Raw genomic sequence first — 25,922 nt, 5'->3', positions numbered from 1 at the left:
GGAGATGGTAGTGGCGGTTCAGTAGAAGTGGAGATGGCAGTGGCGGTTCAGTAGAAGTGGAATTGTTAGTGGCAGTTCAGTGGAAGTGGAGATGGTAGTAGTGATGAAGATAGAAGTGGAGATGGTAGTAGTGATGAAGATAGAAGTGGAGATGGTAGTGGTGGTGAAGATAGAAGTGGAGATGGCAGTAGTGGTGATGACAGAAGTGGAGATGGTAGTGGCGGTTCAGTTGAAGTGGAGATGGTAGTAGTGGTGAAGATAGAAGTGGAGATGGTAGTAGTGATGAAGATAGAAGTGGAGATGGTAGTGGTGGTGAAGATAGAAGTGGAGATGGCAGTAGTGGTGATGACAGAAGTGGAGATGGTAGTGGCGGTTCAGTTGAAGTGGAGATGGTGGTAGTGATGAAGATAGAAATGGAGATGGTAGTGGCAGTTCAGTAGAAGTGGAGATGGTAGTGGTGGTTCAGTGGAAGTAAAATGGTAGTAGTGGTGAAGACAGAAGTGGAGATGGTAGTGAAGCAGTAGTGGTGAAGATAGAAGTGGAGATGGTAGTGATAGTTCAGTAGAACTGGAGATGGTAGTGGTGATTCAGTAGAAGTGATGATGGTAGCAGTGATGGTAAATGCATACATTGCAAAGGAAATGGTAGTGGTGATGGGACATATTTAGATGATAGTAGTGGTGTTGCAAAAGCTGCTGATTTTCATACATTGCTGCCATACATGTACAGGCTGATGGTGTGCTGGCAAACATATATATTGCCACTGTTGATGTCAACCTACACTAGTTCTAGTGAGGGCTGCAGTGTATTTTCCCTAAGAGATCTAACAAATAGATGTAACATCATACTATAAATAACGAGAGACAAACTTCCTGAAATTGCACACTATTCTTTTCATAAAACATAAAATAAAAACTCTTTTTGCAAATTACAAAATGCATGCTCTCACGAAAAAGTATCAAACCTGAAACTCATATTATTCACAATATTGGACAAGTAAGAAAACATGGAAATTGATAGCTCCTAAATAAAATTCAATACAAACAAGAACTACATCAACAGCCAGAAGAACTATCTGCATTCTGATGTTGAAACTTCGAAAAGTTTCTCCACGACAACCAAAACCTCTTGATGCTTATGAATTTGAGTATACCTTCCTCATGAACACATTCCTAAAATAGTTTAGTACAACTGAAAAAGACCTTAATAAATTATAATGCCACTGACAAGACTCTTTAACTGAACATAACACTCTCTACAAGTTACAAAAGTTTGGACCCACAATATCCAGCTGTATCCATTGAATATGACATTACACACTCATATGCCATGCTAGAACATTCTTGATTTGTGGCGAAAATATCTTCAAACTAGGCGAGATTTACGGCATTAAAAATTCCTCTACATATGTTAATTTCTGTATGAAATGTCAGTATGCTGTAGAACATGTTCAATCAATGTTCACTTCAAATTAGAAATCAATCAATAACTACAGTTGAAGGATATTCACACCCATATCCAATAGTCACCTACAAACTGCAATCAAGAATATCATCTGTTATCTCTAAGATATTACACTCATCAACAAGACTCTGGTTTCCCTACATACTATTATCAGCATACATTCTCAGGCAAAACCACTTTCACTTTCTATCCACACCTGTTAAGGATACTGAACTGGACTAAACCAACATGATCAGCACTAACAGCAGCAGCGATCTCTCCTACTACAATATCCCACCTCTCCTCACCAACTGGCTGCATCATCAGAAGCCGTACAGAACACCCCCAGTGGCACAAGCCACGTGCAGTAATTATCAATAGTACCAGACATTGTCAATAACTGTAGAGGCAGCCAAAGACTCCACTAGCAAGTCCTGAGTTCTGCCTGCTGGAATAGCCTTCCTTCCTCACTCGACTTGTTGATCGAGGGGGAGTGATCACAGTGGTATCAGAGCCAATGATTGGCAGCAAGTCGCCAGGCCGTGTTTATCACAGTGTAATCCGTGAAACTCTCAAACCAAACTGACGTGCACACACCATCAAACCGTATACTGGAGACGAGACCTGTGGTATAAATTGTACAGGGAGGTACCATCGTCTACCTTGGAGTTTGTAGACTAACAAAACAGACAAGGTGTCCTTATGTCAACTGGGTGTCTTAATGTTCGCCATTGTTGGGAGTTTGGAAACTTTGACATGATGAGTGTGTGGATGTGGAATTACACGACCGACCAGAGTGGAAACTTTGCAGTAGGTATTTCAGTTGTGTTACCTTCAAACCATTGCCTCAAACCTGTCACTTATTTCAACCACATCTATGGGACCCTTTTTTCTTATTCTTTCATTCACTGTAAAACATGCAACTTTTTTTCTCATCCTGTCATATTACTGATCTATGCATCAGTTATTACTCCAAAGATTCATTATTTCTATTAATATTAAATTCATATTTTATGTTACATTTCATAATAATATGGTTACAGGACTAACACATGAACTAATTAGTGTGAAATTAAGTGGCATTGTAATTAATGTTATAGATGTCAATTTCATCAACCATACCACTTTCACTAACATCTTTGACCATCATTATCATTAGGTATTATCATATCCTGCAATATGCTTTGAATAGTAACGTAAAACACTTCATTCAAATCATTATCAAATTGATTATCAAGCTATTAAGGTCTGATTATCAATGTTTCAAGCTCATAAACTACAGGCATTCAACATAAGTCTCATAACATAGGTTCTGTTTTAAGAAACAATAGTTTACAGTGGTGTCATAGATTCATGATCATAGGCTGCACATTCATGGATGATATTCTGTCCACAGAGTCTCAAACTGACGAATGTAGCACAGAATAGCACTGCAAATCAATTGCTTGACTGAGCCCCAAACGATGTCAATTTCAGTCTCAGGGATACACATATCAGGGCATGTCATGAACAATCTGTCAATTTCCATTAATGATTGACAAGTATGTCCTGGGTTTGCCTCTCATCTCAGATTAACAGAGACAAAGTGCACCTCAATTTCATTAAACATGTCTGTTAGCTGGCAAATGATGTTTATTGAAGGACCGCCACTTGCTCTTGAAAATTGTAAATTGCATTAATTGATTGCAAAGGTGTGGTCACAGATGGTGGGAAGCCAGCGAAATGTACGGCACTGTCAAGATCTGAACATGCTAATCACTATTAAGAACCCTTGAAATGCACACTGAAATCTACAAACAATAAACATGTCTTTTCAGTGATGAGAATCTTGCAAAACATGAACCTATAAAGACTGGTTTATTGTCTGAAATGTTCGCTCTTACCACCCTTCACTAAAAAAACAATTACATCCAGCTCAGATGATCATAATTCATGAAATCTATATCTAATTTAATTAAAGATGATAAAATTTTTACAAATGTAGATTCTTAAAGGTATTACTTAAATGAATACAACAGCTCATAATTATTCATAACCTTCATGAATAGTCAAAGGCATCAAAAGTAATGTTGCTGAGGAGAAATTAAAGGAGGTAATTGCTGTAACTGACTGATGACACGCCCATGAAAGGTCTTGTCCAACATTTCAAGCATATAGGTCATTTCATTTCACTGAAAGAAAGTTGAGAGTTGAGAATAAAGTTGACATGGATATCAATTGCCCTGATCAATATACACACTGACACGGTAAGATCAAAGGAAAGTAAACACCCAGAATATCCGCTGAATACATAAACGAACAAAGCAATATGCCCTAGTGTGTCAGCTATGCTTATAATCATTTTGAAATTATCCTTTTCGAATACGTCAAGTGTTCACACAACTTAATAACCTCAGATGCAAGATCAAATTTGCTACGACCTGCTACATTCTCGGAAGGAGCCTGTAGCACATTCAGGTGAGAATACTTAAAGCAAATGTTATCAATAGCTTGAGAAATGTTTTGCTTAAGCTAACAGCTTTATTACTTGATGATAACATATTTCATTATAACCCGTTCCAAAAAAGCCATTAAAAAAGATACTTCTCCTTCTGATCAGCCTGAATAAACATCCGGATCATTAAATCTGTAAATTTATGAAAATGAAATACGACTGACAAAAAGTGCAAGCCTGAACAACACATTAAGATCAATACGAACAGAAAACAGTGTCAATCAATCAAGGTTTGATTTCAAAGAGAAAGCTAAATCTATTGAATTTCTAGTTGAATTTTCATTAAATAAAACCCAATTTCCAAAAGAGCATAATCTTCAGTTTCAAGGACTAACAGCTAATACAGCTTCTGGTTTCCTCAGAAGCAGGCCCTGCTCTCAGTATGCCTTGCCAGAGGCTAGCATAGTCTTACACCGAACACACTGTGATGTTTTTGTTGTGACATAGACACACATGAATACTGCTTTAGGTCTCTCTCATAGCCTGAAAGGGGCTACCATGCTACGAGCTGCTTTGAACATCACACTTTGTACAAGATCTGTCAGTTCACTTCAGTTAGCTGCAGCTTGTCTTTTAATATGTCTTGAGAACATATAACACATTTTTCTTGGTCTATCATGTACAAAGTATTTATATTTTTTCATTTGCTAAAAAGTAATAATTCAGAAAATTCACAATTGTATTTGATCGTAATAATCATTTGCACCGCTTAAGACACTGCAGTGTTATATGTCTTCAAACAAGAGACAGAATACCTTTGTAAGATCCCATTTAAATTCTTTTCCTGCAAACTTTTTTTATTTTAAGTATAATGAATGAATAAATATCATCTTACGCCACTTCAGATATTTCATGTATAACTTAAAAACTTACATGCATCAAATTTTATCTAAATGAGGCTCCACTGAGTCGACTATTTTCTAAAATAGATTTTCAATCTAAAAACTTAAAATTTTAACATGAAAGGTCAACTTTGAAATATTTATTAAAGCCTAAAAATAATCTCAATCAAGTATAGATTCAAATAGATATAGAACTAATGAAAAAAACTTTTAAGTAGGAAGAGTCTAAAACAATAAACTACCTTTTTAAGACAAGAGACAGATTTATATTTCTCGGAAGTGTATGTCAAATAGGCATAGGTTTTATATGGTGGGAGTATAATTGTGCAAAATATATCATTGAATTTTCAGATCCAGACTTTTTATGACATCTGACCAGAGGTCTCACAAAAATGATTGTATTCATTATAAGACTCTTCAAAGGAGAAATCCTATATTTCAGTAGATACATAATAATGTATTTTCAATTCTATATAGCTACCATACTATTAGCACGGAATTCTGTGTGTAAATAAAACTGAAAATCAGCTTTACAAACTTTGTCTTATTCCTGTACATTTATCAGAATGTCGTCAAATTCATTTTCTGAAAAGAGTTAGAAATCTCTCAATGGTTTGAAAATGGACTCAAATTATTGATATTACTGCCATTAGTGGCACTGAACAGTGATTCCTGATGAGCTTCATAGGAGCTGGAATATTTCTTGTTGTCATTCCGGAGACAAGCATATTATGTTTTGGATGTTTAACTGACTTCCCTGCAGATTTAACTGTGCTACATTGAATGTTAAACAGAATGCAGAGTGTAAAGTTTCAAATTATATAATAACTGAATGAATCATGCAGGAAATCACATCTAGAATCAGCCTCCCGCTCACAAAGTACCAAAGTCAGGCTGTGTCTATGATGTAAATTCTTATTCCAAGGGGTGGTCAGGTAGCCTTGTACAGTCATCATGATGATGGCAAAGGTTCAATTCCCTACAACATTACAATGTGTGAAGCTCATTTCTGGTGTTACCTGATGTGATATTGCTGGAATATTGATACAAGTTGCATAAACCAAAACGCAGTCACTCTCATCTGGAAGTTTTGATTTCTTACAGGACATAACCACCCAAAACAAATATCATGAGCACAAAGTGTCATTTATATTGGCAATGTGGAATGGCATTGACATATGTATTTACAAATGGCTGAGATGGGAAAAGAAATATCTGCAAAGAATGTCTGTTGGTTTGTAGAACAATATGGTTGATATGACTCTTATGGTCTCTTCATGTTATTAGATGGTACTATGGTTATTTCTTCACAAAAAGGCAATGAGTGATGAAGACAGAACCTTGTTTGACCATCAGAGGCACCAGGCACTTCAGTCTTTCTGAAGACAGTCACTAGTCATTATTTCTTACATCACAGCTTGATAACTTAACATGGAAAGAATCAAGAATCAAAATCATCCTATTTAAAGAGGACAGTTCACAGATGACGTTACCAATTCTGTTGAAAATTAGAGGATGGGAGTACATGGGAGCTTTTAGGTCTTTCATTCTTCCCAAATAGAAAGTCTGCAGCATATATATCCTCAGGCAAGCTACTTCGTTTGAAACATGACTATGTAGCTCCTTCACAGAATGGGTACCAGGAATGATATTATTGCAACATGACTGGTAACCTTTTATGCCTCAGTGACATTTGTGTTGCATACTCCTTAGGGAGTTGAAAGTGAAAACTGTGTACTGATGCACTGATTGGGTAAATAATCCAGCTACCAGAGCATGCTTTAAATGTATTCTCTGTCCTCTCTGATGGATTTTGTGTATTTTATATGCATTTTGTGGCCCATTTTGTACGGCCCTTTATATGGATTGTGACTCCTTATATGGGTTCAATTGCCCTCTACACAGATTGTGTGCTTCTTTCATGGATTTTGTATCCTTTGTATGGATTTTGTATCTCATATGGAATCTTCCTCCCATATATGGAATATGTGACTCTTTGTATGGAGTTTGAAAGCGGCATTTGCACCCCTTTCATTTGGAATGAACAAGAGCTAGATTCTGTCTTCACCTCTGCTGACACCCCAGCTCCTGACATTTTTCCATGAAAGAATGCAATATATGATCATATGAGTAAGTTTGTGAGCTCTTTTTTTGATACCTATGAAATATGGAAGCCAGACATTCATTCCCAAGGTCCCTCAAGTATTGACATTTAAACAAGACCCCATTCAGCATCAGTTTAGAAGGTACATCCACCTTTAATCTATGCAAACAGCAGATGCCATAGCATTTGAACTTTTTAAGCTGCAATTACCTTTTCCATCAAGTCATATTACTCGTGTTGATGCTAACGTTAAACAGCATCTCATGCCTTGAGAGACATGGTGTCAAACTGGAATAGATTTTATAATGGAAGTTTCAGGAACAGATCATTTAATCATACTTGTTTATTCAGTGTCTTCTGACAGCGTATGCCTAAATATGACTTGATGTATTCCAGTTACAGTTTAATGGTAAATCTGAACATTAATTGTACATTAAGAAAATGTCTGTACTTTGCTAAGAAAGAAGTGTTCTTTGCATTTCAAGAAGTTATCAGCGGTACATTTCAGGGCAGATAGATTTTGTGAAATGTGGGATGCTAAGTTCAAGGCTTCTTGAACAGTTCAGAAAGGTTTCTTGAACAGTTCAGAATGGGTGGGTGTACAATTCTTCTTCACCCATTTTCATGTAGTTTTAAATGTCATTTGATAAATTTTTCATTACATAAGGGACCTACCCCCTTTTGATCTGCCTATGATATTCTATGAATTGTCAGGGCATTTCTTCATGATGTATACTGACAATTGTGTTTCAACGACCAAAAAGGGAATGAAACACGAGCAATGATATGAATCAACCTACACAGAATGATAAACAAGTACATTAATATCTAGTTTCTGAAATGAACATTTTTTTAACAGGCTGTGGGGCTCTCTTCTTTTATAAGTACTAGGTTGACTATTGAATAGCAAACAACAATTGCAATACTGATAGTCTGATGCAAAATACTAGTGCAAGAGTGATAGTCTGTTGCAACCAACTTTTGCACTACTATTGCAATGGTGTTTTTTCTGTCCTTGAATTGTCTCCCTTGAAGTAATTTTCCAAATGAATGTATAGTTTATATGAAGTAACAATAAGTAGAATCAGTCTGTTAAAGTAATTAATTGACAAGAAACATATATCCAGATTAAGTAAACGGTCAAAACATAAACTCAATGAAGCTGCAAGTCTGCAAACAAACATCCTGCATTTATAAAAAGAGGTCAATTACTGAACTATCCATATTCACACAAACCATTGATGCATCAATAGTTTTAATTTCTACCATCAATAAATTGCTGTTGGTAACTCAAAAATAACAATCCATTGACAGTTCAAAGCATTAATAAAACTCTAGGAAGTACAGCAATCTTGCCTTACTATTACAATAAGTGAGTGAGTTTAGTTTTATGCCACACTCAGCAATATTCCAGCAATGTGACGGTGGTCTGTGAATAATCTAGTCTGGACCAGACAATCTAGTGATTAACATCATAAGCCTCGATCTGTGAAATGGGAAATTGGAACATGTGCCAACCAAATCAGTGAGCCTGACCATGGTCAAGACCTGTTCTACCCAGGATCTTCACAGGACTACTATTACAGACTTGCATGGACCATATTGGACATATTTGTTTAAGGATCTGTATGAACAGGATTATAAATTCATTTTTAAGCTGCTAAGTTAGTAAAAATGACATTCAAACTTGATCCCCATCTTCATAGTGAAAAAAGTGGAATCATCAAAGTAATTGTAGTTGTCCTTAATTTCAACTTGTCTGGGACTGTCAGATAAACATGATTTTCTGATCTGGTAAATCGACTTGAGACAGAAACATGTCAGTCTTTGCATCGGCAACCATCACAAAACATTCTTTCCTTCCCCCTAAAAACATTAATGCCTTCCATAAAAGATGTTAAGCTGGCACACTTTACCATGCAAAACAGCATTTAGTAGATAGTGAGTAAGTGGGTAGGGGTTTATGTTACTTTTAGCAATATTCCTGCATTATCTTGTTACAGGACACCACAAATAGACATCAGACATTGCACCCATGTGGGGAATTGAACCCAGGTTTTCACAACAAGACGCAAATGCTTTAACCACTAGGCTACGCTACCACTCCTATTAAGCAGTTAACTCAAAGACTGTTTGGTTTGGAAGCAGTATGCTGTGTCTGATAGGGTATCCAATGTTCTTTAATGGTATGGTATCTCCGAGGACTGGCACTATAAAAGCAACATTAGTTCAGATTGGTAAAGCAGCCATATATTTGGAAGCAAGTGAAAAAAATGATTGCAATAAGCATGAATAAAACACAAACCCCCATCTTACCACCACACATATTACAAATCTATTTAAAGACATCTGGATCCACAAATGTTTTGCTCAAACAATTGATCTGAATTGACCCCAAGTCATACTGTTTGGAGGCAATGTTTGCACCTTAAAGTTTGTTTTAAAAAAACAATGACATCTTTTCTCAAAGGACTGTTCAACTTGCCATTACATTAAGATTGAAAGAAAAGAATACTTTACTTAAAAACAAAATTCTTTCTTCTCAAGCTGTTTTGCCTTACATACAAAATTCCTTTTCACTTTTCTAGAATATCCTGATTGAAGATAAGGGATCCATGGCTAAATTAAAGGATCTATCCTTTCCTGTATAGTGTTGAATCAGTCTGTCTCACAGTTGCTTGACCAAATCTTTTTACTACAGCCTAATCTTCCCTGCAATGCTAAAGTAAGTAAGTCTAGATTTCCTCAAGAATCTCCCATCTCTCTTTGGTACCTTTTCACTTTAAATGGGCATATTTGTTTCTATCCAAGTCACATATCTTCAGAGAATGAGCTATAGTCTACATGTTGAACATATAATGTTATTTGAAGTATGCAGAACAATCAATCCCTCATCCCAAGCTCCTGCCTGTGACATCAAAGATAAATGCATATTGTTTTCACAGCTATTTTGGCATTAATGCCCAGTGGTGCCTGTTTTGACTGAAATCGATATGCCAGTATAAAGCATTAAGGCATCATAACAATGAGTTGGATTATGAAAGGTGTGCTATCCTGTATCATTGCAACTGGTGCAGACTTGGGACATTGACGATGCTAATATAAAAATCAATCAATGACCTCCGCACATGACTGTCTCTAGGCCACCTGTGTCACAAACAAGAATACAAGGAACATAAAAGTAATATCATGAATACTTGAGAAAAATATAAACATGACTCTCTGACAAAAGAGTTCTGTTTGTTGCAAATGGTTGAAAAATTATATGAAAGGATATATGACAATGAGTGATGACACCAAATGTTTGTGAAAATCGTTAGCACTACCAGCCCATCCATCTCCAAGTAATGACACCAGGTGTTCATAAAAAAGTTCATCACTAAGCATGCCCTTGTCATGGCCCTCACCTCCAAAAAATGGTAAGCACACCTTTGCTTCAAAATTACACCAGGTGTTTGCAAAAATGGTAAGAATAACCTGCCCTGTCTATTACCCAGATTCCCAATAAAATTAGAAAAAGAAAGAAGGTAATCATGACTTGTCATTCCTGTAGACCCTGCTTACAAATCATGACGCCAGGTGTTTAAATCCCCAACCCCAACCCCAACCCCACCATCGCCCACAGCAAGAATGACCTGTCCCTTGCTTCAAAATGATACCACTGTTCACAATAATGGCAAGCAAGATTCCCATAACGCCTCTCCTCCCTGCTCCCCCAAATCTCAACATCTAACTACAAAACAATCATGAAATGGCCACTCATTTCACATCCTACTTCTCACAACATCATGTGTATATTAAAGACACATTCTACCACAGACCTCGAGCCTTGTCAAAGTAAGTACAGAAATCTGAAATGGTTTATCCTACTGTTACAGACTGATTTCATAGCAACAATGCAGGCACTGCGATTTGGATGAATGACTGCTAACGACACTGGGAAAACCAATTCACTTCCTCTTTATCAAGGAATAATTGCCTGGTTGGGTCGGTTTGCCCTGTTTTGATACAACACATCCAGCTTTGTATTCTGTGAATATAGATATAGTGATTGCAGGACGGACAAATCAATCTCTGATTCCCTAGCTGTGGTGATCTTATTTATCGTGTTTATAAATAGCGCATTTACATACAGCATATTTATCAGTCTGATGATCGACCTTGTCATATCAGCTGTTCAATTTGACAAATTCTACAAGTCTAAGTAGCTGAAATACATACTTAGTGGCACATGGCTAGGTTGGATGAAGTTAAGCAATGTTTATCACACCGAGTTGATAGTTAACTGAAGAAGACCTGGGTTTGATTCCACACATGGGTACAGTGTGTGAAGCTCATTTCTAGTGCAATCTGCCATAATGTTGCTGGAATGTTGCTAAAAGCATCATAACACTGCCCTCCTTCACTCACTCACTCACTCACTCACTCTCACTTTCTTTCATAAATTGACGTCTATAAAATATTCAAATACTAGATGCCTCCATTCAAGCAGCAAACAGTTTATAGTATAGTTTATAGAATGTACTAAAAAAAGTATTCTGAAAGTTTGATGCAAAAATATGTCTGTCTTCATCTGTTCATCAGTCTATGACTTTTACAAACATTTCAGAACAGCAAGGAAGAGATGAAGTTTTGCATCAGTTGAACTTAAATCAACTATACATCTTGTTCCAACACAGATGCTTCATAAACAAATTATCGTGTAGTTGTAATAAAACAAACAAGACTGGAGATTTCTTATGGATGAGCTATCATGTTACTCAATTTTCTGGACCATCAATCACGTGATTGTCTGGTTTGTTGACAGACGGGTGTCGTATGGCAGTTCTGCTGTGTAGCACCAGGCAACAAACACTTACATTTTCATGCAAATTGTCTGAGAGTGTGCAAATGATGAAGCAGGACATCATTACACATGAACACCTGGAGTCACATCTGATTTCTAAACGATTTCATTCTTATAACCAAAAGGTCTACTTCGCCTCTTACACCCAATGGAATCAGTTTGAGGTGGCAAATGTTCTGGCGCTGATTGTTAAATATTTATGGTAGTGGAAGTGACTTGTGTTTTTGTCTTGCTAAACTCAGACAGAAATTACTCAGTAAATAAGAAAAGGCTTAAAAGAGATAACATGAAAGGAATTAAGTACAACGTTTGATATTTTCACACCTACATGATAAATATTAACAAAGAAAACAGAAATACATTTTTGAAGATGTAAAAAGATTCAGGTGCTGATGATGGCATCTTAAAATCATCATCTAATATTGTCTACTTAGGTAGTCATCACTATCAACAGCAATGGTAACAATACATTGTTCACAATAATTTCATATTTACACATATTTAACTCCATTGCTTGTTCTCATAATGGAGATATTGTTCATCGACAAGGCTTTTGGTACCATGGTTATTTTCGTGTGAGTTTTCTCATTTTCAACTCCGTAGGAAGTATGCTGGTTGAGATCTGTCAAAGTCAGTAATTGGCTTTATACATACATATACATTTTCTCACTGTCGTTTGCGGAATAATTTCTGTCAAATATCACAATGAACCGTCTTGAATATTCATGTCAGTAATGGCACTTAAACACATTCTACAGAAATTCCATGCAATTTACAATCATCAATTTCATGTTGATTTCATCAAGCTGATAAAAATACTTGAAATAAACGCCCTCTATGCCTTAATGCACTACTACATCCATTAAGGTTCACTGATTTTGACGACAGGTGTCACAGGTGATGACCGTCAGAGCCACCAACAAGACATTCCCATATCAAACTTGTAGATCAGCTGTCAGGCACCTATTATCTTCCACATATAAATGACACAGATTATGATCTTAAACAGCAAGCACTACCATATTCAATGGATCATTCAGCTGGGTTTGATTTCGGTGCAAGCCCTCAATCAATAACCCAGTCAGATATTTACTCAGTTATTGAGATAAAACTCTCTCCTATTCTTTTAGGAGCACTTCATTAAAATTTAATGTACTATAAATACACTCGAGGTTTGTGATATGGGCTATTCTGAAGTGTTTTCCTGTTTTAGACTGACTGGTGGAACAGAAGGATGAATGGTCAATACTAAATACTCAGGCAATTAAACCTCTACATTGACCTGCGATAGCCACTGGCTTAATCAATAGCCAATGATAATGTTGTTGATTACTGCCAAATATCTATAGCCATGAAACTTGATTCACACAATGATTGAGTGAAACAGTAAGGTATAACAATATTCTTTTAGCAATATTCAACCAAACTGATGGCAGGGGCACGAGAGATTACTTCATGTGAGAAATCAAACCAAGATCTTCTTTAGTGTGAAACCACCAGGTTACCTCATAGCCCTCACGCAATGAGTGATTCTCCTTGAAAACCTCCAACCAAGTGTACCTAACACTCCAGATATCCACGCTGACACATGTTGAAATGTACAACATCAAATTTGAAATTGACATTTACATTTCTCACTCAAAATCATAAAAAATATCACGGAACTAAAAAGGATTGCGATAAAACCATAGTTAACTGCACTGTATAGCTTTGTATCTAGGTATTACTTACAGCATTACACTGAACACAAACACAGACAACCCTGAAATATAAGGAACCAAAATCTGTAGCGCTATTGCTGCAGGACCCATGGCCTCCCAACATGAAAATACTATTGTAAATCTATCTCAAGGTTCTGTGGGTGCCGGCTGATCATATCAAAGACTTAATCCTATATGGTATTAGTTAAATGGAAGCTTCCTATAATCTACTTGTCCACAATCTTATAATCATTAGAGTGCTTTCATCTGTTTTACTGGGTCAGAGGGGGTACAGAGTGGTTGAAGGCTTGGTTCATCACAAGGATTAATTCTCTATATGGGCACAGTGTGTGAAGTGTTTCCCAGAGTGGAGTTTCCCATTTTTGGAGTTTCCCAGAGTGTTTATATTGTTTGTTTGATGTTCAGGTAACACCCATCAATTTCCTGCTGTCTGACAAAGGTTTGTGAATGAGCCCAGAGACTGATATCATGCACACAGCTCAATGAAGGGCAGTAGGATAGCAGTGGTTAAAATGTTCGCTCATAATGCTGGACACCTGGGTTTGATTCCCCACATGGGTACATTGTGTGAAGCCCATTTCTGGTGTCACCCGCCTTGATATTACTGGAATACTCCTAAAATTTGCATGAAACTATACTCACTCACTTACATACTCCAAAAGATTAACACCATCCATCTTTTAATGTCTTTCGGAATGTTTGTGTGTTCTTTTTTCTATCTATGTGATAGTAGTCTGGATCAGACTAACCAGTGATCAACATCATGAGTCTTTTGGAATGATAGTTAGGAACCAAACCTCCAACTTTCCTCTGCTCATTGGCAGTTGAGTCAGTTAGACTTTATGTGCTGGAATTTGGTGTCAAACACTGAGAATGTGGGTTTGAATCCAATATTGGTCTTAACTCCAAAAAGTACAAACTTCTGTACTTTACTGAGAAAGTGCAATCCAGATATAACATCTGTTACCAAAACAAACTATTTCCACATGCTTCACTGACATAGGAAACATAAGAACCAAGAATACTTTGTTGGCAATGGCTCTGGTGTATAACTACCTGAAAGTACCGGGAAAAAGAGGAAACAGACTCTAAATCCCTACCACAGGAATCACGCACTGATGCTCACAACACAAACCGTGTCACAGTCTACCTGAAACAACAAACACAAAGCCCTGGATTCATAAGCAATAATATTACACCTCCAGGATAATGAACTTTCCAAGCTGAGTATATAGCCACAGGCAAGTCCTCTTGAAGTCAACATGGAACATCTACACTATAGTCATTCAGATCATGGTGAGTTAGTGCTCAAGAACAGCTGGTGAAAGTTTTATTGATTTTCTCTCAAACTACAAAAAGACATGTGGTTTTATCTTATGAAACAGGCATTGAGGGATCTCTTTGATTTCCCCAAACGTTTCCCCTTTCACTTGAAGCTGCTGTAGCTATTTATTACAGCCAAAGGATGGCTCGATCATCATGTGCTTGTGATGATGAGCTTATTTGTCATTAATGAGGGCCAGGGATCCCTTTTGTACCACCTTCAAGTGATTCCCCTGTAAGTATAACAACTATACACAAATGACTTCTCCAGGTGGGGTACTGATACGTGTTAATGGTTGTCAATAGCGCTATTGACATGGAGGCAACTCTAACATCAACCATAAAACATGGCGCCAACCATGTACATGTTAATGTTAACAATATCAGGGCACATCAGAATAAGTTCCAAACGACTATAGTGCGGCACACCAGAACAGATTCACACATTGTACCCATGTGGGACTAGAATCCTGGCCTTTGGTATGACAATGCCTTAACCACTGGGATATCTGACTTGCCCTTACTATACATGAAGTGAATAAGCAGGTGTTCAATGGTAATTTGCAAATATTACAGCTATGAGACATCATTATGTGTGATGTTGGTCGAAGTCTCTTACCACAAAGAGGAAATCTACAAAAGCAGATTTTAGAACTACAAACTAGGAGCCAGTTGCAGGTTCTTGGGGGAAACTTGTGCTAGTGTCCCAAAATAATTTGGTCCAATGATTTTTTAACATTTTGAAGAAGTGGAGTCACCTACTGAAGACTTGGGCTGAACATTAACCTCTGAGAGGATCAAGATAAGTCTGTCAGTAGTGTCAAACCAGGAATTATAATCTAGGTGAATCTGATCCTCTTTCAACTAAGGGAAGTAACTCTGTATTTCAAACTTGCTGCTACAGGCCATAAGGCCATACAAGACCTCTACATAACGACCATAAAAATATTCAAAAAATCAATTTCATTACCTTGGAAAAAAAAGCTTTTAAAGGAAAAAAATAATAATACTCTGAAAAAAGCTCTAAAGAATACTATGAATTTAGTGAATAAGCTTTACTGCCTCACCGTTAGAGCAACATGCACCAAAAATATTAAAGTACAGACATAAACTTGACATGAAGTAAACCGTTTCCAAACTTCCATAGCCACTGCTGTTGGTCTATACAATTCTATATCCAGCCTTGTTTCTTTCACCTCAGTTCACAGCAAATGTGCACTCACTTTCCGCTGTCATAAACAACCCAATGACAAGGAAGTTCAAAACGGTGAAAAAAGTCAGATAAAAGTTAAAAAAGATGTGGAATGCAGTAAATGTCCACCAATCCATAAACTGTGTTAGCATTGACCAGAAACAAGCACAGGTTATAGAAGAGCTGACGTTTCTAGGAGATACCTGTACTTGAATGCACCCTCATAAGTTAGACACATATTGAAAGCAAGAGTCATTCACTCAATTCACGTCCTAAATCTTTCAGTCTTGTATTAGGCTATAACATCACTTCCATGCTTCCTGAAAAGATTGGACTCTTCAGGGAGTTTTACAGCCCCAGAAATACCATGGATTTTCTGAAAGCATTTCCAAAACATATACTGGACAATTCCCTCAAGAAAAGTCATCATGGACGTTGCAAAATTAATTTTTGGAAGCATCTGTGTGCACAACAAGATAACTGAATTGAAGTCAATTCAAGCATAAGAGTCTTGCAGCAGCGAATAGTGGCAGTATCAGATATATTTTCCTAGTTAGATAACAGTTTCAAAAATACCCTCACCTAAAAACACAGAGACAGAATTGGATGCGTCAGTTATTAGTGGTCGCAATTGACAATCATTCTCTGGAAAGCTCCTGAACCAGAAGCTTTTTGTCATTTGTGATCTGAATCATGATTTGAAAATGTCAAAACACTGAAAAATAACCAAAAAATTAAAAGTTCCATCAAACTATACAACTATTGATCAACAAACATATAAAAATTGAACCATAATTGAATTATAAGGAAAGTTTAAAATTGTAACCACAAAATTAACAAGTAAAAACAGACTTAGATTTTTCTTGTTAAATCATCAAACATAATTTAAACCAGCAGCCATGTCTCTCACAGTGCCACAATTTGGTCAGGCTTCAGATCTCTGGTGAAGATGACAGTTGCAGATTCCTGTTAATCATATCCAAGCAAAGTGACAAGGATATGTATGACCAGTTTCTCTCTAACTCCAGATGGTTGATCTCAAGGTCCCTCTATCAAACAAAGATAATTAAGTCCCAGTTTCATGTATAGGAAAGGTCAGTTTTCCCCTCCACATTGGGAAACCATGTTGTGAAGTCAATAAATCATATTTTGGGTGACATTGTGAAAGTGGATTGTTTTTCCCCACAGTGATATGTAGTTCATGGGGGAATAGTATTTAAACTTTGTTCAAAGTAAAAAGATGACTTATAGATTTTATAATTCCCTGTACACTCCTTTGAATTTTTTATACCACTTCAAAAAGGTTATTATACTTTAATATGAACAAAACACCCTATCACCAGATTTAATTGAGTTGTTAGGAAGAAATTATATTGGAAGTAAAAGACAAAAGGTACACCTATAGAATGCCATCTAAGTCTCAGGCTTCCAATATTACAGCTTCTGACAAACCACTATCTTTTGAAAGAGTGCTAATCAATATAAGAAAAAAAATCAGTTTGTGCTTTTAATATGATTAAGGGCTGAACAGTCAAAGCAATTCATGTACATTAAAAATTGGGCATAACAATTACTCAAAATGGAAGTCTTATAATGGGGAGCTACAACCTCATCCGTGATGCCCATTGATGAAATATTTCACAATGTAATATTTTTCAATTACATTGATTTCAATTTGTTGTGTTGGAGCAAGTCCTCATTCCTTCTGTAATGGTGAAACAGTTGTTAATGGTAGGTAAGAAAATATCACCCACACTGGGGATGGAGTTTGTGACAATTCCTTACTAACTTGCCTGAAGTAATTCTTGAAAACAAAAATTCTGCAATAATGTTTTACAATATTCATACTTACATGTTTCACTTCAAATTCAGAAGCAGGTAAATAAAAAAAACATCAGTTCTGGTGTTTCAATATTCTGCATAACTACAAAATGACCTATTTCTTTTCAAGTTTTACTTGAAGTAAATTTTCAGATTTCAGATATCATTTAGCCCATCAGTTAATGTGTTTAAAGAAGTAAAGTGAAACACTTCCTTCACTTCACTCATCAGAGATAGCTGCTGAGTTTCAAAGGTTGACAAAAATAGCTGTCTTGACCTCCTTGAGCATTCTTTGTGTGTTTTTTGTTTGAGGGCAAACAGTTTTAATATTTGAGGGCGACCTTAAATACAAGCGCTTTATGAAAGTCAAATTTGAAAAAATAAATTAGATTACAAAAAAAGTCAAACTTGGAAAAAACATCTGCCACTGGGTGTAAATGGGCTGCTGGTGTTTGTCATGCTGTGCAATTTCAATCATGGTGCCTTGGATTTTTAATGGCATTACAGAGTTTCCTGTCAGCTCATCCATTTAATCACCATGTCGACAACTTTTGTCAAGAATCAGTAACAACCTAGCTGCTGTCTTCACTATCTGTTCATGGGATTAATCCCTGACTGCCATTCCTTGTGTGAAATATGGACCTAAGGCAGCAGGGGTTTAACATACCATATATTGCTGTCTATTAGATGAGTTTTTTATACCTGTATTAAGGAACATGAATGAGGTTTGCTTGGAGTAAAATAGACTAATGCTTTGTCTTTAAATATACATAATTCTAAGAGAAACAAATAAACCTGACTAAATTTAAAAGGAGCTCCAGTGAATTGGGAGATTCAGAAACTAAGGAAATGTAGACTTGCTTCATTTAGGATTGCAGGCAAAGCAGTAGGGAAACTAATGTGTTTCAAGGACTGTGAGACCGACTACATTACAGAGAGAGCAAGGCAGTAGGGAAACTAATGTGTTTCAAGGACTGTGAGACCGACTACATTACAGAGAGAGCAAGGCAGTAGGGAAACTAATGTGTTTCAAGGACTGTGAGACTGACTACATTACAGAGAGAGCAAGGCAGTAGGGAAATGTGGGCAGTAAAAGATCTTGCGGTTTTCTTGCTGTTTTGCTTGTGACCTATAGGATTATAATAGTTTACCATGTCCCAGATAGCATTCCATTCATAGTTGGCTAGTTGGCCCAACACTGGCAAACATTGGACCAATGTTGGGTCAACTATGAATGCGATTGGGGATGGAGGGGTGAGATCAAGGGCTAGTATTAATACTAGGGCAGAATACTGCACAGTCAGATTGGTCATTTTATAATTTCAATAATCCATAACAACAAATTAATTTAAATCATATAATTCAATACACATAATTTAATTAACTCTTGTTTAAAGAGATATCAGATTCGTGTAGTGGAAATTTTGAAAATAGGTCGTCAAATTTATTCAATGGCAAATCAACAAGGGTGAACATTTAAACATTGATGAGATGCTGATGTTGGTGAAATGTCAAGGTGTATGTATATGCAGCTCCCCATCCTCCATGGGGATGTCAATACTGGAATGTCTAAATAATCCAAGAAACATTCCATACCTCCTGCATAAAACAAACTGAGTGTGTTGGAACATGATTGGTTGACATATATCAGGAGTCCCAGAACACTCTTTGACTTTTTGCGGCATATGAACTATTTTCTTGATGAATATCTCTCTGTTCCTCGACAAAAAAGAAAACTCTTTTTCTGGCAAAGTGTATACCACTTTTATCAAACATTAAATTTGATCAATATTTATGAGAACAACCTTCATATAGATGGATTTTTGTTGAACATTCCGCTGTTACCATGGCAACCAATGATGCCTGATTAACCGAATCATAATGTCATCAAATTCCCACGTCTGTCTCACAACTGTGAGAGTTCATACAGATAATGTTTCTGAAATGCTGTTTGTTAAAAAGACGTTTCAGGGCATCAAATCCTAAATAGATATGCCTTCCTTTGCCACATTATGATCCAAAGATGTTGGCAATCAATCCTTAATTCACTCTGATGATTCTTGACCAGTGAAAATTCCCATGCTTGGGCCTTCCAGTTGTTGTGTGTTGGTATAATATATAATTGCCCCAACTTTCAGAAAAGGCGGTACATTTTTGCGCGCCAATTCCTAAAACTCAAAGCATGCACACGAATAGAAAACGATTCTGTTTTGCCACAGCTATAGATTCATACGTTATTATGGATTACATCAGTATTTCATTGAAGTTGAGATGTTGAACATATAATGTGAAAGCTTTAAAAAGATTGCTAATTGTGTTTGATCAGCAAATACAAGATCAAAATTGTTATGACAAAAATTTAAATGAATTCAAATTCAAAATTTAAGGAAGATGATCTCTCTTGATGAGAAGTCTTTATTTTATTTATAGAAATCCCTGCCACATACATACAACGACAAACCACTAAATGTGTTATGTCAACATCAAAGCCAAGTCCATTTAAGGCAAAACAAAGCCAAGTCCATTCAAGGCAAAAATAGACCGACTATTTGTAGTAGTTGTATGTTGAAAAATGCTCTTTTCTAAAAATATGTTATTTTGCGAGTTTGGTATCAACAGTGATATGAGAAAAACAGCAATGATTCCTATGTAAAAGCAATTTGGGCTGTCAAGTCTGAATCAGATATTGCAGTGGATTTAATGCTCAAGAATTACTGCCGCGGTCATCCAAAAGATAGTCTTCAGAAAGAAGACGCCAGTTGCAACAACGAAAATCCCTTTCCAATCCCAGCAAGGCCGTCTATTTCAAATGTTTATAGGAGACAGATTACAACTGACTCTTGTTCTGTTCATCGACATCAAGACACATTTCTCACACTGACAGGTATACAACATGTCTCAGTCTGCATGAGCCACAATGCAGTTGTCTGTTACAAAAGTGCTTGAAATTGATGAAGAGCCATGTCATGTACATACAATGACAGAATGGCTAGAGAACCACGAACCAAGGAACCGAGGCGTCAATCAGGTGTTGCTTTCATAGTGCCATTAAAATGTCAGAAGGGTACACAAAGTATGTGATATAGCCTACCAGTTGTCCGACTTCCATTATTGTGGAAGACATGCTCACTGACTTTTTGTGTTGGTGATTGATGTTGGTGAGGCCTGATTCTGAGAAGTGGGTTTGAATCTCAGATGGGACTTAACCCCCCAAAAAGCACCAAAATGTGTGCTTTAGTGAAAACATAACCCCAAATGAAACATTAGTTGTATTTGCTGATTTGCTGAAACATATGTGATATCTTTATTGTGCATATCATGATAAGTTGAAACTGACGAATATACAGTTAACCCTTTGTAAGTAACAGTGAGTGAGTAAGGGTTTAGACCAGTTTTAGCAATGTTCCAGTGATTATAATGAGGAGGGAAACATGAAATGGGCATCACACATTGTGCCCATGAGGGAATGGAACCTTGGTCTTTTGGCATCATGAACAAATGCTTTCACAACTGCTACCGCTCACCTTATAACTACAACAGATTTGAAATTAGGCAGAGTTGTTCTAGAGCTGAACAGTAAGATTGTTTCTAAGCATCATTGCCATTAGGCATTACATGTGGCAAAGATTGAAGTGATTTATGATATATGCTAATTAGGGTAATATAAAAATTGATCATCAGATGAGGGTAATACAACTGACAAGGGTCAATTACAAAACGCATTGGTTTTGACATACAGATATCATTTCATATGAAATCCACTTCCTTTGGAAGGATGTTTTTCAATATGAATTCAGAGTGTTATCAGTTCGCAAGTGATAGCTATCAACAAGTAAATGAAGTGTGTATATTTCCATCTGACATTTGCACTGATTTTCCTATCTCATTCATTATTCATTTCTACATCTGCAAACACCCTTGGTTCGAGTGTCTGATAAGCCTTGGAGCCTCTCGACTCACATACAGAGTATGCAAAGAAGCTAAACATTTCTTTCACAAATTCTCTGACAGAAAATTAATGTGCCAATGTAAACAGTCATATTTATCATGTACACTCTGATCCATACTTTGGATCTAAATTTACATGATGGTGATATAAAAACAATGATATCAAAGTCTGATGATATAAAAACATGGAAAATTCACCAGATGGATGTATTTTGTTACCAATTGTGAAGATGCATACTTCATTTATGGATCTGAAAGTACACTTGACGACCAAGGATGTTTAGGGAAACATTGGTCCAGCAGGTGTATCGAGAGCACTCCATCATACTGCCATCAATCAATAGTCAGAGGCAGGGATTAAAGTGTAATTAGTACCAAGGTAAGTCTCTCACCTTCATCAATGATTCATTAAATTACAAAACAAAGCAAAAAGATCCTGCACTTATAAAAGGTCCATTTCTGGCAGACATTGTGGTTCACCCATCACCATTTGACTTATTTTCATTCATTTTGTTTGTTGATGAATTCTGCATTCACCAATAGTCCAGTCACAGCACTATTATAATCAAGCCTGGATCAGACAATACTGTGATTCACATAATAAATGTCATCAACATGCCTAAATCTAAACCATAAGTCAAAGCAGTCAGTCTCTAAGTCTCACTCGGGTCCCATCTCACTGGGGCTTCTTTTCAATTTAAATGGAATCATTTGGTTTTATGACAATCATATATATCGAGAGACTTAACACACACACAATTTCTCAACACATACATCTAAATTATGATTAAAGTTAGAGGTTTTACCCAAATTTGACACAACACAGAAAAGTGCATTTACCATAATGAACTGAGATCGAACTCGAACATGGTAGACAATTTGAGTTTGGTGGATAGATTACTGAAGTTGTTGTTTTTGGATTTTTTAAATGCATTTGAGTTAAAAATACATCTGTTTCAAATTGTTTCAAACTCAGTTTTAAATTTAAGTAAGACCTAAGCTCGTTCTGAGAAGTTGGGGCCTGAATGATTCATCTCCTCTTAAGACTAATTTCAATCCAGATCTTCCCATCGTGAAACACATTTTAGTTCTGAATTCTCTACTTCTTCACTACAAATTTCAGAAGAAAAGAGATTTCAACTCTATAAAGATTCTAGTTCAGCTCTTCCAATGATATTTTCCTGTATTCTGAAAAATAATAAACTCTTTGCACAATTAAAAAATGAATCAACTCTAAATCCTCCATATTTTCATGTTTGACGATTAAATTGGAGCATTCTGACCTCATTGCAAGACTTCACATGAACATTTTGATAACATCACAAGCATGCTATATACAACAATGTTGCCAATTCTCAAACAATATTAGGGCTCCATTTCACTAAGCTCTCATTCTTGTAACTTTTCTTGTAGTATCCATAGCTCCTGTGTTACAGTATAGGAAGTACAATGGCTACGAGAAAACATATGAGATCTTAGGCTCACAAGAGTGAAACAGAGCCCAGGGCATCAGCATAGTGAATAAAGCCTTTGACAGAGCCTCAGTTCCCCACATGGGTAGAATGTGTGAGAAGCACTGGTGTACCCTGCAATGATATTGTTGGATAATACAGAAGACAGCGTAAAACTAAACTCACTCACCATTCTGCACTGCCGTATAAGAAGTGAACCTGTGGCCCTTCATCAAGGAGAATAATTAAATGGCCTTCATCCTGGTTTGATACTTTTATCAGATGATGGAGGACATCTTTCAATATTTGAGCCTTCAGGATTACATCTCAATACTGAAGGGATTATTAATTTTTTCATCTTATATTTTGGATGAGATATTTCCCCAACTTTGCTGATCCTTGAAAAGCATGTTGCCCTACGGTTTCAACCACAAAAAGATCTAATATCATCAAGGTTCTTAAACATAATCTTCTCAAAATCCATTTAACATGGAGATGATAAGACAGCAGGATAGCTTCAAGCGACAATGTCCACTGAAATTCAGAATGCCAAGGTCATTGCCAGAATGTGAAATGACGTCTCTCTGAGACTGGATAAATCTGTCGAGTTTGAAACTTTTAACAACCACCAATAAAGTATATGCTTACATGTGGAAGTAAATCAGCTATTCTAATCTATAGGCCATTTTATTATGCAGATGTAGCTCATCAATGTCTTGGCAAAGATGCAAAATAACGTTGATTGGAGACAAAAGTTCAACAAAGTTAAGGAGTGGTGGTTTAGCCTATTGGGTAAAGCATTTGTTCATTATACCAAGGACCCAAGTTTGAATCCTGACATTCATACAGTGTGTGAGGCTCATTGTTGTCCCCCTGCTGTGATGCTCCTGGAACAATGATAAAAGCTGAGTAAAAGTAAACTCGCTCACTCGACCAACCTGTTATCAACCACCTACATAGTACAAGCTTGAATTTGGACATGAATCTTTCTCATAATATATTTTTCATTTGTATCACACTGAATGACAAGGATGGCAATATCTAGCTCTTCCTCTTTTGTCCATCTTATGTACATGGCTCTCATCTACATCCTCTTCCTTCCTCCACTGGTGGGTGGGTCTTTCCATATAATCCTGTGTCATCAGCTCCTTGCTGATAGGCCATGTTGACACAGGGGCTGAGAGACATGTTTTCCTCTACATAAAAGGTAGGAGACATATTTTCCCATAATTTCTAGTTTTTTCATCAATTGGGAAGACACATTTTTCTCTACATCAACCAAGTAGGAAATATATGTTAATCTGTATCAATAATTTGAGAAACACAAGTGAAGGTTCATAAATTATGTCTTGGGTGTGATGGTAATGATCATGATGGTGATGACACCGATGATGGTGATGACGATGATGATGATGATGATGATGATGATGCATCAAAGAAATGACACATTTTCCTCTACATCAGCAAACTGAAGGACGTGTTTCCCTCAACATCAGTAGACTGGAAGACATATTTCATCTATTTTGCTCTTCATCAATGAATTGGGAAATATATTTTCCACCAGATAAATAGATCAAAAGGTGTAGGTTAGTCTAATGGTGTAAGTGTTTGTTCATCATGCTGAAAGTCCAGGTTCATTTTGACTTGAACCCATTTCTGTGTGCCTATCATAATGCTAGTCCACGACTGTAAATATAAACACATTAACTTCAACTACATCTGGCACTCATCACTATGTATTTGTAATTCATAAACACATGTTGACACATGTAAATCATACAACTGACAATCAGACAATGTCTTCAGAAATGATCTCCTCTGATAATGAAAATGATGTGAGCTGCTTTCATTCTCACTGAATAGAATAAATTCTTCCTCTATCTTTAACACTCATTCTACTAGGACCATCAATTTCCTCTCCATCCTGCAGCACCCCAACCTTCAACGTAACTCTTTCTCTGACAGGAGCTATTCATTCTTCCCTAAGGGCCTAGGCTCATCTTTAAGTCAACATTCTGACACAGCGTCAAACAAATGAATGGAGATGTAAACCATTCGGAAACCAAGCCACCCTCCATGAAAACAATCATCATCTTTAGTCTCCTCTCCTGCACTTTCTCCTCCTCTCAAATCAAGCATCTGACAGGTGCCCTTCAGAGTCCAGCCCCAGTCTGTAGGGCAAGCATGTTCATCATCATGTACTTCAGTACATGCCACAACATGGAACTGAGATGATTATCTGGCTGTGGTAGAGCTCTCAAGGAGCATCTCCAACCAATGTTGAAGAGAGACGGAACGGAACGTTATAAACTGGCACCAGCTTAAGATGCTGTGGTCTTCATATCTGTCTAACACCAAAATCCCGGGAGAAATGGATAGCCATCTTTCTAACCTTGCTGCCTTGTGATGAGGAAAATATCCCATCTTAATTTGAGCAGAAAATTGAAATGGGACAATTACATTCACCACAGTTGAGCCCTTCGACCTTGATAGGATGAAAATAATATCCTTGACAGTGAAACATGTTTGACAATGTTCATACATTGCATGTTTTGCGGAACCAAAATATGAATGTTGTCAGCGACTGCCAAATTTACATGTAGAGACAATCAGATTCATCTTCTGTTTAGAATAATTGGCTCTCCGTCGTCAGGTTATGGGTGCCAAATCGATATTGATACCAATCTTTGGGCCAGAGCAGACAGAAATCTAGAGCCTAAGAAGCCTCATTTCAAGC

At 36.8% G+C, this 25,922-nt stretch overlaps 1 protein-coding gene across 1 annotated transcript in view; it reads left to right on the top strand.

Annotated features, from left to right (window-relative positions):
- Window positions 1-2,022: 2,022 nt before the first annotated feature.
- LOC137296881 (G-protein coupled receptor dmsr-1-like) overlaps window positions 2,023-25,922 on the top strand; it is an 83,266-nt gene continuing 59,366 nt past the window's right edge. The window contains exon 1 of the mRNA XM_067828763.1: window positions 2,023-2,253. The gene's annotated coding sequence lies outside the window, so the exon portion shown is untranslated. The remainder of the gene's footprint in view (window positions 2,254-25,922) is intronic.

The sequence above is a fragment of the Haliotis asinina genome, chromosome 9 (genome assembly GCF_037392515.1).
Source record: "Haliotis asinina isolate JCU_RB_2024 chromosome 9, JCU_Hal_asi_v2, whole genome shotgun sequence".
Taxonomy (NCBI): domain Eukaryota; kingdom Metazoa; phylum Mollusca; class Gastropoda; order Lepetellida; family Haliotidae; genus Haliotis; species Haliotis asinina.
This window is presented reverse-complemented; position numbering and strand designations above follow the sequence as displayed.